General features: G+C 39.5%; 1 protein-coding gene across 7 annotated transcripts in view; it reads right to left on the minus strand.

The window, feature by feature from the left end:
- The window catches only part of ZZZ3 (zinc finger ZZ-type containing 3), an 86290-nt gene that overhangs the window by 45370 nt on the left and 23490 nt on the right, over window positions 1–17430 (minus strand). For 2 of the 7 annotated variants that reach the window (XM_060202208.1, XM_060202204.1), the window contains exons 2-3: window positions 9091–9224; window positions 7277–7430 (exon numbers count right to left, since the gene is read on the minus strand). The exons of 2 other annotated variants lie outside the window; for them this stretch is intronic. The gene's annotated coding sequence lies outside the window, so the exon portion shown is untranslated. The remainder of the gene's footprint in view (window positions 1–7276; window positions 7431–9090; window positions 9225–17430) is intronic. 3 more of the 7 variants (XM_060202207.1, XM_060202206.1, XM_016193000.2) reach the window with 3 other exon arrangements.

The following is a 17430-nucleotide window of genomic DNA, read 5'->3' on the forward strand; positions in this document are numbered from 1 at the left end:
TTAGCTTGAACTGCTTAAGAGAAAAATCAAGTCTCTCCAGTCCCTAGAAATAATAGTCATAAATTAGTAGGTGATAAGAAGCACTATAAAGAGACAGAAGAGGAAAGAAAAGAAATCCCCCAAAGCATATGTTACATTTAAAAAGTTGAGAGCGCATATACAGCCTGATTCTTTCCATCTTTGAACTCCTAGGCATTTGTGTCCACGGTGATAACGCATCATGAAGAGGTGAGCTAGTGTAGACCCTTAGTTTCCCGAATACACACTCTACTTTCTTTTTCTCTCTGCCAGGGCTTCAGTGGGTCTTTGTGCCCATGAGACTCCACCCCAAAGGCAGACTTTTGTTTCCCCAGATAAAAGGTAAGAGGGAGGGAGAGATGGAGAGAGAGAGAGAGAGGAGGGAGGGAGGGACAGAAAAAGGGAGGGAGGGAGGGGTGTATGAATGAATGAATGAATGAATGAATGAATGAATGAATGAATGAGGGAGGCACCACAGCACTCACTGCTTCACCACTTGTGGAGCGCCCTCCTTGCATGGTGCTTCCATGCGCTGGCTAAGGGCTCAAATGGGATGGTAAAGAGTGTGCTCTATTGCATTAGGTGACCCATCTCCCAATCCCAACACTTAGCCTTGTTAAGAGACATTCAAGAAATGTAAGTGTCCTGATTGACCCATTTGGATAAGCAAAGTGATTTTATAATATTTTCCAAATGTTCTCCCAACAAGAGGAATAAAGGCAATTTGAAGTTCCTTTACATTCCTCTGTTACTTTTTTTTCTTTCTTCTTCTTCTTCTTCTTCTTTTTTTTGCCTCTAGAGTTATTGCTGGGGTTCAGAATCCACTGCTCCTGGAGGCTATTTTTTTCCCTTTTTGTTGCCCTTGTTTTATTATTATGTTGTCGTTATTGTTGGATAGGACAGAGAGAAAGCTAGAGAAGAGGGGAAAACAGAGAAGGTGAGAAAAGAACAGACACCTTCACTGCTTGTGAAGCGACCCCCCCTTGTGGTGGGGGGCCAGGGACTCAAAGCCGGGATCCTTTGCGCCAGTGCTTACACTTTGTGCCATGTGTGCTTAACCAGCTGCACTGTCTATATCCAAAATAAATGCTGGATGTTGGGCAGTAGCGCAGCGGGTTAAGCGCACGTGGCACAAAGCGCAAGGACTGGCTTAAGGATCCTGGTTCAAGCCCCTGGCTCCCCACCTGCAGGGCCTAGTCACTTCACAAGCAGTGAAGCAGGTCTGCAGGTGTCTATCTTTCTCTCCCCCTGTCTTCCCCTCCTCTCTTCATTTCCGTCCTATGCAACAACGACATCAATAACTACAACAATAAAAAAAAACAAGGGCAACAAAAGGGAATAAATAAATATTACCCACACAAATATGCAAACAATGTAATAACTCAATTTTATAGACTTTATGTTATCCAAATTTGATAGCATAATTTTTGGTTCTAAATGTTAATTGTTTTTATGAACATATCGAAAAGTCTACTATATATATTGAACCCAGTGATCTCACACTTGAAAATCCCATTGAAACCAGGGTCTCACACTTGGAAATCCCTTTTTATTTTTTTGAGTATGTATTTATTTTATCTGAACAGAGAGAAATTGAGAAGGGATGGGGAGTTATAGAGGGAGAAATAGAGACACCTGTAGCACTGCTTCACCACTCATGAAGCCACACACACACACACGGAGACTGGGGGTTTGAACCCTAGACTATTCGCATGGTAATGTGTGCACTCAACCAGGCACACTACCATCAGCCCCTGAAAATCCTACTTTTCAACCTGTTGAATCATCTCCCTCCCCATCCTGATCACTGCTTTTAAGAATGTGACAATTAAGGGCATATAAATCTCAAATGACTCCAGCAGCAGGCACTTACAGACTTTCTGCTCTTTCCACCAGTCTGAAGAGAGCAGAATCTCTGCCTTGTTATCATCACCATAAAACAAGTTCATTATTAGCACTCACATATACATACATATCAGGATGAAACACAACCTATAATGAGACTATTCTATTTCTTCACCATTCCACTGACCAAAACAGATTCATATGAAAAATTATGCCCGTTTTTTTCTTTTTGCTTTAAAAAGCTTGTATTTCACTCAACAATTACAATGAAGTCCATGTTTTAAAATTATTAAATCTTGCGCCACTGGGCCATAAAGAAAACCTATTTTATATAACATGAACCCCTTTGCTACTCTGAACTCTGACCCCTCATTGTGTAGCCTGACAAGAAGCATTATAAGCATTTTCTATGTCTGTCAGAGAAGCAGTTTTTATTTGTTTATTTATTTATTTATTTATTTTTGAGCCTGACATCTGATATGCAGTTGGACCCAAGTTATTGTCTGGGGAGATGATGTCATGGCTGGAAAAAGGACCAGAAAGCTAGATCAGGAAAGAGAGTAGCGCCCAAATATGGGAAAGGTGTATAAATATTGTGGACTGTAAATCCCATCGATTTGATGTTATCTGGGGCCCATATTCAGCTTAGGAGCCTATGTGACCTCTGCATCCCTGTAGATCTGAGCTCACATTCTGTGTTTATGAGTAGGAACGTTCCAAGCTGCCCCAATTTCAGAACCCATCTTCCTCAGGTGGAAGATAGAATATTAAAAGAAAAGAAAAAAAACTACTATAGTGTTTGGAATATACCTAAAATAGGCCTACTATCTACAAAACGGAGATCCCCCAAATCTTCATCTGCACGAATCCAGCCTTTAGGTTCATGATTAGTCAACAATTTGTTTGGCTTTATATATTAACTCTTCTTTCAGCCACCAGGTTCCAGATGCTAGCATGATGCCAACCAGACTTCCCTGGACAAACAACCGCACCAATGTGTCCTGGAGCTCCGCTTCCCCAGAGACCCGTTCCACTAGAGAAAGAGAAAGAGGCTGGGAGTATGGATCAACCTGTCAACACCCAGGTTCATCAGGGAAGCAATTACAGAAGCCAGACCTTCCACCTTCTGCACCCCATCCCCATAATGACCCTGGGTCCATACTCCCAGAGGGTTAAAGAACAGGAAAGCTATCAGGGGAGGGGATGGGATACAGAGTTCTGGTGGTGGGAATTGTGTGGAGTTGTACCCCTCTTACCCTATGGTTCTTGTCAGTGTTTCCTTTTTATAAATAAAGATTATAAAAAATTAAAAAATAAAAAATAAAAACAAGAAGGTCAGACCCTGCTCCAGATCTACCAGTTAGATTTCCAGATGACTTATAAATATCCAGACATATAAATATATAATATTTATATATATTTAATAGACATATATATAAAAATGGCATATAGATCAATGTTCCCCTCAGCTCAGAAAGCACCAAATAAAGAACAAACAAATCTCTTTTCTGGATAGTTCACCTGGAAGGGTATCCGCCTTTACCACATACTTGAACTAGGTTCCAGATACCCTGTAGACCTGGAAGGTTCTATGGCAACAGAGGAAGCTACAGTGCTGTGGTCCACCTATCTATCTATATGGAAAGTTAATCCCAAGTGGTGAAGCCTCAGTGACAAAAGGGGAAAAAAAAATGAAATGAATACACTGCAGGCACTTAAAGTAAAATTGGTGAACATTCTCAATATTACTAAATAGAATTACATGAAATTTCAACATTCTCCCCTAAAGACTTTTTATCTTCTGCTGGAACTCTTTCCTCGCATCTATACAAGCACAAACTTTCTAAAGCTAACTAGTAAAACGAGTGAAAAATTCAGCTGTTCAAAAGGGACTTAAAATGTCCTCATGGTATCAACCAAGTCTCAACACTGTTTTGCCATACTTAGCAAAGTACTATGGACTAAAGTAGTAGTATCCCTCATGCTAGCTGTATAATACAGTAAGTAAAAAATTCACCGAAGAGGTCGTGAGCAACAAGTATACTACTGCCAAAAATTAAGTTGTTTAGAAGACAAAGTAACAGGAGTCGGCGGTAGCGCAGCAGGTTAAGCACACAGGCGGTGAAGCAGGTCTGCAGGTGTCTGTCTTTGTCTCTCCCTCTCTGTCTGCCTCTCCCCTCACCATTTCTCTCTGTCCTATCCAACAACAAAGACATCAATAACAATAACAATAACTACAACAATAAAAGAAGGGCAACAAAAGGGAATAAATAAGTAAATATTAAAAAAAAATTTTTTAAAAGAAGACAAAGTAACTTACTTATAAGGTAAGACTCTCAAAATATATCCCCTGGATAAAACTTAGCATCCAAATGGAACTAGAAATTTGTTCATGCTAGTTACAAAATTAAGGAAAACTATTGGTTAACATATTCATACAGGCAAAGTCCAATCTAGCTGTTATCCACCAACGAAACAACAGGGCATATTCTCAACTAGAGGGATGAAAATATTCATTCACTATAATCATGGGCAGGGGATAGCATAATAGCATAACAGTTATGCACCAGAAGTCACTGGAACTCCCATCACCACTACAAACCAGTGCTTTGGTACAATCAAAGCAGCACTTTGGTACAATCAATGAATTAATTTTTAAAAAAGAAAAAATAATCACTAAAATGAAACAGATCACTGTCCTGATTTTCCTACCCTTTTAGGGTTTTTTTTTTTAATTATTTATTTATTTTGCCTCCAGGGTTATTGCCAGGACTCAGTGCCTGCACTACTAATCCACTGCTCCCGGAGGCCATTTTTTCCCTTTTGTTAACCATGTTTACCATTCTTATTGTTACTGTTGTTGCCATTGCTGTCGGTATTGTTGGATAGGATAGAGAGAAATTGAGAGAGGAGGAGAAGACAGAGAGGGGGAGAGAAAGACATCTACAGACCTGCTTCACCGCTTGTGAAGCGACCCCCTACAGGTGGGGAGCCAGGGACTGGAACCAGGATCCCTACACTGGTCCTTGTGCGCTTAACCTACTGTGCTACCGCCCGGCCCCCTCCCTTTGAGGTTTTTTTCGTTGTTGTTTTTTTTAATTTTTTTAGTATTTATTTATTCCCTTTTGTTGACCTTGTTTTATTGTTGTTGTAGTTGTTGTTCTTGATGTTGTCGTTGTTGGATAGGACAGAGAGAAATGGAGAGAGATGGGGAAGACAGAGGGGGAGAGAAAGATAAGACACCTGAAAGCGTGCTTCACCGCCTGTGAAGCGACTCCCCTGAAGGTGGGGAGCCGGGGGCTCAAACAGGGATCCTTATGCTGGTCCTTGAACTTTGCGCCATGCGTGCTGAACCCGCTGCGTTACCACCCAACTCCCTCCCTTTTAGGTTCTTAACCTATTAGAAAACTATCTGTGACTATGATGCCTTGGATGTTGCCAGCAAAATTAGAATCATCTAAACTGAGTCAGGCTGGCTAACTTATATATATATATATATATATATATATATATATATATATATATAGAGAGAGAGAGAGAGAGAGAGAGAGGGAGCAGTCAAACTAACTCCAGCCTATTTATTCATCAAGTCCCAAAGTCTACACATCTCTTAATCCGTTTACTGTTAAACTACCTTCCTCCAAATCTGAATTTTCTTTTACTTCAAATCTAACTATAGGGTGGTCAAACATTGAAACAGCAACAAATGTGTCTGATCACAATTTTTTTGCCTCCAGGGTTATCACTAGGGCTCAGTGCCTGCACTACAATCCACTGCTCCTGGAGGCTGTTTTTCCCCTTTTGTTGCCCTTGTTGTTTTATTATTGTTGTGGTTATTATTGCTGCTGTTATTGATGTCATTGTTGTTGGATAGGACAGAGAGAAATGGAGAGAGGAGGGGAAGACAGAGAGGGGGAGAGAAAGATGGACACCTGCAAACCTGCTTCACCGCCTCTGAAGTGACTCCTCTGCAGGTGGGGATCCGGGGGCTCGAACCGGGATCCTTAAGTCAGTCCTTGCACTTTGTGCCACCTGTGCTTAACCCGCTGCGCTACCGTCTGACCCACTGATCACAAATTTGTTAATCCCATGATCACATCTGCAGACTTCATCAATTAGAAATGAAAGGAAAAATTGGGGGGGGTGGGGGGTGAACAGGTCCAAAAAGGATGATAAAGGACCTAGTGGGGGTTGTATTGTTATATGGAAACTGGCAAATGTTATGCATGTAGAAACTATTGTATTTACTGTCGACTGTAAAACATTAATTCCCCAATAAAGAAATTTAAAAATAAATAAATAAATAAAAGGAAAAATAAACATTAAGTTGATTCCCCTAATTAAACACTACTCCATCTTTACTCTTACTTTAACAGAAAATAAATCTCATGGTCCAGGAGGTAGCGCAGTGTATAAAGCATTGGACTCTCAAGTATGAGGTCCTGAGTTCAACCCTTGGCAGTATATGTACCAGAGTGATGTCTGGCTCTTCCTTCTCTCCTCCTATCTTTCTCATTAACAAAAAAATAAAAAACATTAAAAAAAAAAAGACAGAAAGAAAGAAAGAAAATCTCAAGAGTATTCAGAGGCCTCCCTATATAACTTTTGCTAACTACTTAGGAAACCAATCACAATACCTTGTAGACAAAGTGAAAAGCAAAAAGAACAAGATTAGGCAGTATTTCAGTATGATCCTTTTCCTATTTGTCTTTAACTTTTTAAAAATGGTGCCAACTATATTTGTCATACAATTCTATTATGCCAAATCTCCAGCTGAGACAGTACCACTCCAAGGTCTAACTAGAAAGGTGAAACCTGGGGTTCTTGGTACTCCATCTTTGAAGCCTGGGAGCTCTGTTACATGTTGTTTTGTATAAAGGAATCTCTCTCCACACTGAGAGACCAGTTGATGACACAGAGATAAAATGAGGAAGAGAACTAAAGGAACACATACTTTATAGTAGGGGAAAGAGATGTCAAGGAACCTAATAATGGTGTGGTCTAGAAGATGGCACAATGATAAAGCATTAGACTCTCAAACGTGAGGTCCCGAGTTCAATCCCTTGCAGGACATGCACCAGAGTGATGTCTGGTTGTTTCTCTCTCTCCTATCTTTCTCGTAAGTAAATAAAAATCTTTAAAAAATAAAAAAAGGAATTTCATAATGATCCTTGAATCAACAATAGGCATAGTGTTCTAGAGATTCCAATAAATTCAGTCTCTTAACTTTTCCCGTTGGAGAAATGAGTAAGAAAATATTTCATCTCTAACCCAATCCTTATAGCTCCATACACCTATGAATATCCAGTCAGACTAGACAACTTCCCATGCAGAGATGAACAAAACAAGCTCCTTCCTCCCCCTCATAAAAGAAAAAAAAGTGTCTTCATGACTGCAAAGCTGAGTAACTTACCTGTACAACCAAAGATCTATGATTGTAGAAATATTATTTCTTTTCCTTATATCATGAAGGAGTTGGAGCTATGATCTAGAATAGAGCTTAAGCATCAGGGTTTCAGACTCTCAGTTTCAGCCATGGAGAATACTAGAACCTCCTAAATTCCTTTCTTTAAAATAAAATAAAAAATTAAAGAAGTAAATTAATTTATGCTAATAGTCACCCCTTTTAGTAGAGGTAATAGCTGGTAACAGAGTGTCGGTACATAGTAATATTTTTTATAATCCTTGGTAATTTGAGTCTCAGTTCTTTTATAAGATATATATTTTTTCTTTTTTATGTATTCATTTTTATTCACTGGATAGAGACGGCCAGAAATTGAGAGAGAGGGGGAGATGGAAAGGAGAGAGACAGAGGACTGAAGCCCTGCTTCACCACTCATGAAGCTTTCCCCTGCAGCTAGGGACCAGGGGCTTGAACCCAGGTCCTTGTGCATTGTAACATGTGCACTCAACCAGGTGTGCCACCACCCAGCCCCCCAAGTCTCAGTTCTTTACAAGAATCTATGGCACTATTTTGTTGAGGTGACTTAAAGACCACTTATTTAGAATTTAGTCTCTTAGCCTACAGTCTTCCCAAATTTTGGACTTTATGCAAAACTAGGGTCTAAAGAACAAAAAGAATGTTAAGTATGTATACCAAAAACCAAAGATATAATTTTGATGGTCATTAAAGTGCTATTAAAATAATTTAGTAAAAAGGAAAAGGAATTTTATGAAAAGACAATTTCCATACTTTTGGCATGCAGATTTATTTTCAACTAAGATAAAAACAAGAGGGAGGGACTTCCTGGTTGCAGAACCCAGAAATATTCAAATGAACCTAGCAACATTCCACCTCTTGGGTATCTAGTTAGTTTTCCTTTACGGTAATATATTATACAAACAACCCTTTTTCAGAGCATCTATCATTTGGCTAAATGAGTTGTTATGACTGCCCATGTAGAAACAAGGAAAAACACTAGAAAAAAAGATTAGTTGTTTATAATGAAAGCTGTCACTTTATTATAAACTTAAAATTAGGTGTCCGAAAATTAACACTATTTTCAACAAAGGATTGACAGTTATAAAACAATATAATTATCAAGTCTACAAACCTGAGCCAGTGCTTAGTAAAAATAAACAGATTACAGTTTTAGTCAGTAGTAGCAAATAGTAATGGTTAATATCTATAGATGTAATCTCTTCCTAATATGCCTTTTAAGTTCTTGAAAGCGGAAAGCAGAACTGTCTAAATTAAATTACTTATTGCAACTCTGAAACTGTTTTGAGTTAATACAAGGTGGGTGTAGGGTGCAAACATCATCTTACAGAAAGCATCCCTTGACTTGAAAGGTTACTCTTCCTATATAATAAAGACTTAAATTGCCAACTACTTTGTACTCAGTCTGGAGACCCTTTCACAAGCATGCCAGGTCTTACCGCATTGTCTAGTGCGAGGTGATGAAGTGGTGGTAGCACTCATCAGAAGCAAAATAAATCCGCAATTTAAGATGTGTCTTTAAGACCACACGTGGACACAGCAATCTAGAACTGTCTCAAGCTCATCCTCCATACTACTACCCTATTTGAATGGGCTTCACCATAGGCGTGCCATCCATTCAGATATTTAGCAGCCAAGAATATCTACAACTGTTACTTTCAAAAATGACTGATACTCACAGCTGAGTTCTGTTTCTTACAATTCTGATAAGCTGAAAGAGAAACTAGTAATTATTGCTACTAGCTAAGCCCAGTTGGCCTCAATTAAGAGCATGTTGTTTTTCTTACCTTTTAAAAAGTGTTTCGCCTAGAATTTGATTCCCAAGCGTCTGTATTTATCTGTCATCACTGTTAATATCCAAGTTATACTGAGACTTCAGGTGTTAATTATTTATATGGCTGTACTAGTACAACTTGATTATCTGTGAAGGGAAATCACAATATAGTCACTATGGCTGCGTTACTGTTGAGAGTTGTGGATAACGCTGACAATATTTCTAAATACCATATATAATTCCTTCTATGTAACTCCAAGATGTTATCTTTAGTAGACTAAGGTGATTTGCTAGTACTCTTACAAAGCCTTCTAGTATTAATGTAAAATTTTCAAAACTTAATTGTAAATTAAAATTCTTTTAAATTATTGTGCCATGTGGGGTATCAATGGAAACTCAGTGCTTGCACGACTTCACCTATCTTGGCATGCACTTTTTTCTATTTTGACAGAGGGTGAGAGCCAAAGAAAGGAGCCACTTGTAGCACTCTTTCAGCCCGTCCCCACCTTCAGGGGGAAAGCTTTGCAGGCAGTAAAGCAATGCTGCAGGTGTCTCTCTGTTTCTCTCCCTCTCCATTTCTGGGTGTCTCTATCAAATAAAAATAGTAGGAAAAAAAAAAAAGGAAGAAGAAAGAAAAATGTGATGCTCTAGCCCAGAGGTACGCTCTCATCAATTAATAAGTCTTTAGGGGGGTCGGGCAGTAGCACAGTGGGTTAAGTGTACTTGGCGTGAAGTGCAAGAACCGGTGCAGGGGATCCCTGTTCAAGCCCCTGAGCCCCCACCTTCAGGAGGGTCGCTTCAGAGGTGGTGAAGGAGGTCTGCAGGTGTCTATCTTTCTCTACCATTCTCTGTCTTCCCCTCCTCTCTCTGTCCTATCCAACAACAACGATAATAATAACTACGATAAACAACGAGGGAAACAAAGGGGGAAAAAATAGCCTCCAGGAGCAGTGGATTGTAGTGTAGGCACCGAGCCTCAGCAATAACCTTGGAGGCAAAAAAGAAAAAAAAGAAGAAAGAAAGAAAGAAAGAAAGAAAGAAAGAAAGAAAGAAAGAAAGAAAGAAAGCCTTTAAAAAAAATAAACCATTTTTAGCCATTTGAACCTGTTTACTGGTACAAAAAAAAAAAAATCAACCACAAAAATATTCATTCAAGAGTGATTGGGGATTCAGAACTCTATGGAAACAGTGGAATTATACCCGTCCTGTTGACTTGTAATTTTGTAAATCAGTAAAAAAAAAAAAAATTGCCAGGATGGGGTAGATAACATAATGGTTATTTAAAAAGATTCTCATGCCTGAGACTCCAAAGTCCCAGGTTCCATCCCCCTGCAGTGCCATAAGCCAGAGCTAATAAGCAGTGCTCTGTACAAAATAAAAGAAAAAAAAATTACCACTAATGTTTCTGCTCACATTAGCTGAATGTTTTGATACTATAAACATTTCTCTCAAGTCTTCTCTTCTTGAGAGAAAGAACAAAGTGAGACTGTTTTATGAAGCTTTCAATCTCTCTTGCTTCCGTTCACCAGGACACTAAAAGTAATGATCACTACTCCAAATACTGATAGCAGGGAGCAATGAGATTCACCATGGATAAGTGATTTGCCTCAAAAGCATCCCACCATGGCAGGGCAGTTTTCAGGACTTAAAACCTCAAATCTGGTATTTTGATATCACAGTTGCCTGTATGCTCAGGGATAAGAACCCCAGACTCTTCCCTGAAAGATGTTTGATACACTTCACTGAGGAAAATTCTAGAACAGGAAGGGATGTATTAAAAGATCAGTCATTTCTAGTGCAAGACAAGTAAAATGCCAAATAAAATACTGTCTTGTAAAAAAAAAAAAAATTCATTCACAGGCATCAAAGAAAGAATCTATGAATGCTATTCTAAAACGATTCATCATGACATACCATTCCAAATTCCAAATATGGGGGGGAGTAAAATTCTACAAACAAAATTAGATGGGTTTATGCCTGCTTTCAAGATAAAACAACTTGGTGCTGGAACTATCAACCTATCAGATCTTTTCATGGTAAAGTTTCATTAGTAATAAGAATTTAAGTAGTGATTTAAGAAATACTAATAACTTATGCTCAAAACAGTTAAAATGATTCTACAGTCATGTTTCCAAATATTAAAAAATTTAGCAGTACTATAAAATCTAACACAAGGTCAGAAAATATAACTATTCCAAAATCTAAAAGCTGCTACAAAGTCTCTTATATCACATAGTAGAAAATTAGCAGGGGCCAGGCCATGGTGCACCTGGTTAAGCACAAATATTACAGTGCTCCAGGACCTGGGTTCATGCCTCTGGTCGCCGCCTGCAGGGGGAAAGCGTCACAAACTGTGAGGTACGGGTGCAGGTGTCTCTGTCTCCATCCAATAATAAATAAATAAATAGATATTTTTAAAAAGGAAATTAAAGTAGCCAAAACATTCCCAATATCTTGTTTATCAGTTCTTCTAATACACATCCTAAATATAAGCATTCTATACAAATATATATGCTTTCGGAAGCAGATAAAGTAAATTATGACTTGTTGCAATGGTCTTAATTTGAATTAACCATAGTAAGTTCTATAAGTTTAAAATATGTAACTATTAATGTTATCATCACATTATTTGTTAATTGGGTTAACTTTGAAAAGTCCCTTTGTTATGGTTTGCTGTACAGTATCCAGTATCTTGTATATAGCTGTGCTATTGGATGCTTCTAATCTACTTGGTCTAGGCTTTTGAGAGAGTCCGCATATCAAATACACAGCCTATATATTAAAAAGATTCAGTCTGTCTTTTGAGAAACTTTGAGATATACAATCGATTTTCCTCCTTTCATATTAATTAACTACTGATTTATATGTCTACATTTTGCTAGGAGTGTACATAAACACCATTCCCACCACCAAATAACTGTGACCCATCCCTCCCGCCCACTCCCACCCCCCACTGGCCCAGGAAGCTGCATGTCTACCCCTCACCAGTCCTGGAACCCTTGGATAGGGCCCACTTTCCCGTATGCATCTCCCAATCCAAACCAAATAATATTGCATCTGCCGATCACAACCTAACCTACGATTGCCACCTCAACATGCTTCACCTCAGACTGTATCCAGAGACTTCACGTGTGGAATGACAACCCTTCAGCTTCATTACTCGGGTGAGACCTTTCCTTTTATAGTGCACTCTAATTTCATCTCAGGTAGTTCACTACCTAACAAAGTCCCATAACCTAGATATACACCAGTTTCTGTGAGAGAGAGCTTATGTGCACACGTATCCATAAACTACTGCAAAATATATACCTGAAAGCAGAAGTACACTAGAGTTTGCAGTGAGTACCTCCCTAACACTTCCTCTCCACTATTCCAAGCTTGGGATCCATCATTGCTCAACAAATTGTTTGGCTTCATATGTTAACTCTCTTTTCAATCACCAGGTTCCAGATGCCACCAGGATGCTGGCCAGGCTTCCCTGGATTGAAGACCCCACCAATGTGTCCTGGAGCTCAGCTTCCCCAGAGACACACCCTACTAGGGAAAGAGAAAGGCAGACTGGGAGTATGGACCGACCAGTCAACGCCCATGTTCAGCGGGGAAGCAATTACAGAAGCCAGACCTTCTACCTTCTGCAACCCTCAACAACCCTGGGTCCATGCTCCCAGAGGGCTAGAGAATGGGAAAGCTATCATGGGAGGGGGTGGGTTATGGGGATTGGGTGGTGGGAATTGTGTGAAGTTGTACCCCTCCTACCTTATGTTTTTGTTCATTAATCCTTTCTTAATAAAAAATTAAAAAAGAAAAAAAATATGTAACTATTTTGTCTTTTTAAAAGCACACAAAATAGAAAACAAACCATTTAAATTCAGTTCCTAAATCCTTATTTATCCCATGCCTACAAAGCTTTGCTTGTTTTTTGTACATTAATAAAATTCGTTGACTATTCAGGAATCCAAAAGCTAATTCAAAAACCAATCTTGACTGAAAAGAATTCATTTTCCTACTACTTGTAGCCTAACACTAGTACTACTGTGTTAAACAGACTGCAGAATCTCAAATTCATGGCACAGATGAAACCATTTCAAAAGCCTACAGGATTTTCACACAAAAAAGACTAGTCCTGGTGATAAAGCAAAGTTATAAGCCACAGACCTTACTATAAAATGAACTGTCATATCCCAGTTGAATGCAACTTAAAAATATAAGGTACTGGGAGTTGGGCTGTAGCGCAGCGGGTTAAGCGCAGGTGGCGCAAAGCACAAGGACCGGCATAAGGATCCCTGTTCGAACCCCGGCTCCCCACCTGCAGAGGAGTCGCTTCACAGGCGGTGAAGCAGGTCTGCAGGTGTCTATCTTTCTCTCCCCCTCTCTGTATTCCCCTCCTCTCTCCGTTTCTCTCTGTCCTATCCAACAATGACAACAACAACAATAATAACTACAACAATAAAACAACAAGGGCAAATAAATAAATAAATAAAAATTAAAAAATAAATAAATAAATAAATAAAATAAAACAACAAGGGCAACAAAAGGGAATAAATAAAATAAAATAAAAAATAAAAAAATATTTAAAAAAGGTCTTTAAAAAATATATATATAAGGTACTGATATTTTTAGTATTATATGGCCTTAGAAAAAGATTCCAAATTCAAAGTTATTCTACAAACCCATTTATTTAGTACCCAATTCTTCAGTTGTTATAAGTAAATAATAATGATAAATCTGTACAATTTACTATGTCTTTAAGTTATTTTAAGAGAGTTGGAAAGGAAGGAAGGATGGAAGAAAGGGAGGGAGGAAGGGAGGGGGAGGGAAGAAGGAAGGAGGGAAGGGAGGGAGGGAGGGAGGGAAAGAAAGGAATCAACAATGGCCAAAACAAAACACCTTTTCCTAGATAATCTTATCATAACTATTTGTTAAAGAAAGCTGAAGCTGAGGGCCAGGTGGTGGCACACCTGGTTAATCACATATTATTGTGTGCAAGAACCTGGGTTCAAGCTCCTGGTCCCCTTCTGCAGGAGGAAAGCTTCACAAGTGATGAAGCAGGGCTGCAGGTGTCTCTATGTTTCTATCTCACCTCCCCTCAATTTCTCTCCGTCTCTACCTAATTAATAAATAATAAATACATGCACACGCACATATAAATAAAGGGAGCTGGGCGATAGTGCACCAGGTTAAGTGCACATGGCCTGAAATAAGGACCAGCACAAGGATCCCACCTGGTTTGAGCCCCAAGCTCCACCTGTAAGAGGGTCGCTTCAAAAGTGGTAAAGCAGGACTGCAGGTGTCTTTCTTCCCCCCCCCCCTCCACTCTTGATTTCTCTCTAACTTATCCAACAACAAGAGCAATAACAATCGCAACAAAAGAGCAACAAAATGGAAAAAATTGCCTCTAGGAGCAGTGGATTTGCAATGCAAGCACCAAACCCTAGGGGTAAAAAAGAAAGAAAACTGAAGCAATATTTGGTAGAAGTATGACTAGAAGAACACTTTCTGGCTCCCTAAATTGTATAGCACAACAGATTCAGCGTCTTGAATGCCTTCCAAAGACTGGAGGGGAAGGGAAGTAGATAGCATAATGGTTATACAGAGACTGTCATGGCTGAGGCTGCAAAGCCCCAGGTGTTCAGTCCAACCCCCACCATAAACCAGAGCTGAGGAACACCCAGTTGGAGCACACATTAGCTTGAAGGGCCCAGGCTCAAGGCCCTAGTCCCGTGTGCAGAAGTAAGCGTCACAAACGGTGAAGCTCTCTAGCCCCCCCACCCCGGCCACTATCTCTCCTTCTTCTCTCACTTTCTCTCTCTCTTTTTTAACCAGAGCACTGGATTGAACCTGGGACTTTGGTGCTTTAGGCATGAAAGGCTTTTTGTATAAGCATTACACTATCTTCCCAGCCCTCAATTTCTGTCTCTATCCAAAATAAGATTATTTGTGGAATTGTACCCCTCTTATACCACAATCTTGTCACTCATTATTAAATCACTAGTACAAAAATATTTTTAAAAAAAATAAAATACTTTTAAAGATTTTATAGATAAGCCTATCTCACAGTCAACTGAAAGGTATTAGAAGTACACCCAATTTAGTGGACAGAAGAGTGATTCCCCACCATCAATAGGAAGTATAATACCTGACAGACTGTAAGCAAACTCTCTGCCTCATGTCTTCTATACAACAACTTACTATCTGCTGACTACCATTCAGCATATTATCATGAAATCCAGAAGAGACTATGTCTGTGAAGCACTGTAGTTCATTGGTTCTCCAACTGTAGAGTTCCTAAGAAATTCAATATAATTACCTAAGAAACTCAGACTAGGCAGGTCTGGACAAGCATTCACGAATTTTCATTTTAAAGTATGTACTTCAGGTCACTTTAGTGTCTGAAAAATACTATGTACAATAAGATTTTTTCGATAGGCAGTCCACAATCAAGCCACTTATTATAACTGTTCTATTTTATTACTAGTCATTGTAAATAATCTCTTACTGTGCTTAATTTATTTTACTGTGGCTTGGGAGAGAGAATGAAACTAGGGCTCCTGCATATCCCTGCTGAGCATCCTGATTCACTTTCTCACTATTCATTTTTGAGACAAAGGGGAGATACCCCACAGACCTGCCCCATCATCCGCAGAGCTCACCCAGTCTCATCAGTGGCATTACTATGTGGGCCTTCACCCCAGAGGGTCATGACACTGGAAGGAATGCACTCTATTGGCTGAACTATTTCTTGTCTCCTACTGTGCCTAATTTATAGTTATGACCATGAATAACTAAAATTGCAGAAAGTGAAACTCAGGGTAAGGGCAACTACTATAATTTGTAGCAATGTAAGTGGTAAGCAATACATTTTTAGTACTTATTGCCTTTGTTCGCAACAATGATTCCAATTACACCCTTGCATGTTTAGTGCTACTAAAAATTAAGCCAGTGCAACCTGGACGGTGGAACCATTTATAAAACACTGAACTCTCAAATAGGAAGTCCTAAGTGTAGAATCCAGCATCACATACAAAGTGATGCTCTGGGGAACCAGGTTGAACACACAATATTTCAAGCACAAGGACCCACGTTCCCACCCCCAGTCCCTACCTGCAGGGGAAAAGCTTTGCAAGTGGTGAAGCAAGGCTGCAGGTGTCTCTCTGTCTCTCTCCTCAATATCTGGCTGTCTCTATCCAATAAATAAAAGTTAAAAAAAAAGCAAAACACCAAAGTGATGATCTGGTTCTCTTACCTTCACTCTAATTAATAAAATAGGGTGGGGTAGATAGCATAATGGTTACACAAAGAGACTCTCATGCCTGAGGCTCCAAAGTCCCAGGTTCAATCCCCCAAACCTCCATAAACCAGAGCTGAGCAGTGCTCTGGTAAATAGATAATAAAATAAATCCTCTTTAAAAACTAAACAAGGGACTGGCATAAAAGGGGGGCGGCAGGTGGTAGCATCCCTGGCTAAGTGTACACATTACAGTGCGCAAAGACCTGGGTTCAAGTCCCTGGTCCCCACCTATGGTGAAGTCAGGTGCAGGGCTGCAGATATCCCTCTCCCTCTCAATTTCTGTCTCTATCCAATAAGAAAGAAAGAAAGAGAGAAAGAAAGAAAGAGAGAATAAACCAGCACACTTGTATAGTGCAGGGTGAGTCTGGCCCCAACACATTAAAGGAAGCTTCGGTGCTGACTTGTCTCTCTCACTTTATCCCTCCCTCCACCTCTCTGCCTTGCTCTGAAAAATGAATAAATCAATCAATAAATAAGCAGTTCTTGACATTTCAACAATCAGCACTCACAAGCTCTAGCTGCCCATGAATCACACAACACCAGGAACAGTTTGTGCATCTAACAGTCTGAGCAGAAAACCTCAGAAGTCACAGAACATCAAGTACAGTGCTCAGAAGGACAATGCCTCAGTAGTATAGCAAAATGAATTGACTCAACTGCTCTAGCCCTAGCTAACAAAGATTAAAAGCAAGCCTCAAGAGAACAAAGACATTTCCAGAGAACTTAACTATGTCCCAGAAATAAAGGGGGGGGGGGAAGAAAGCTCATGTTTACTTATAGAAATACAAGAATAGTGGCCCAGGAGGTGGCACAGTGGATAATGCATTGGATTCTCAACCGTGAGGTCCTGAGTTCAATCCCCGGCAGTACATGTACCAGAGTAGTGTCTGGTTCTTTCTCTCTCTGCCTATCTTTCTCATGAATAAATAAATTCTTTTTTTTAATATTTATTTATTTATTCCTTTTTGTTGCCCCTTGTCTTTATTGATGTTGTTGTTGAATAGGACAGAGAGAAATGGAGAAAGGAGGGGAAAACAGAGAGGGGGAGAGAAAGACACCTGCAGA

Source organism: Erinaceus europaeus, chromosome 11, assembly GCF_950295315.1.
Source record: "Erinaceus europaeus chromosome 11, mEriEur2.1, whole genome shotgun sequence".
NCBI lineage: Eukaryota > Metazoa > Chordata > Mammalia > Eulipotyphla > Erinaceidae > Erinaceus > Erinaceus europaeus.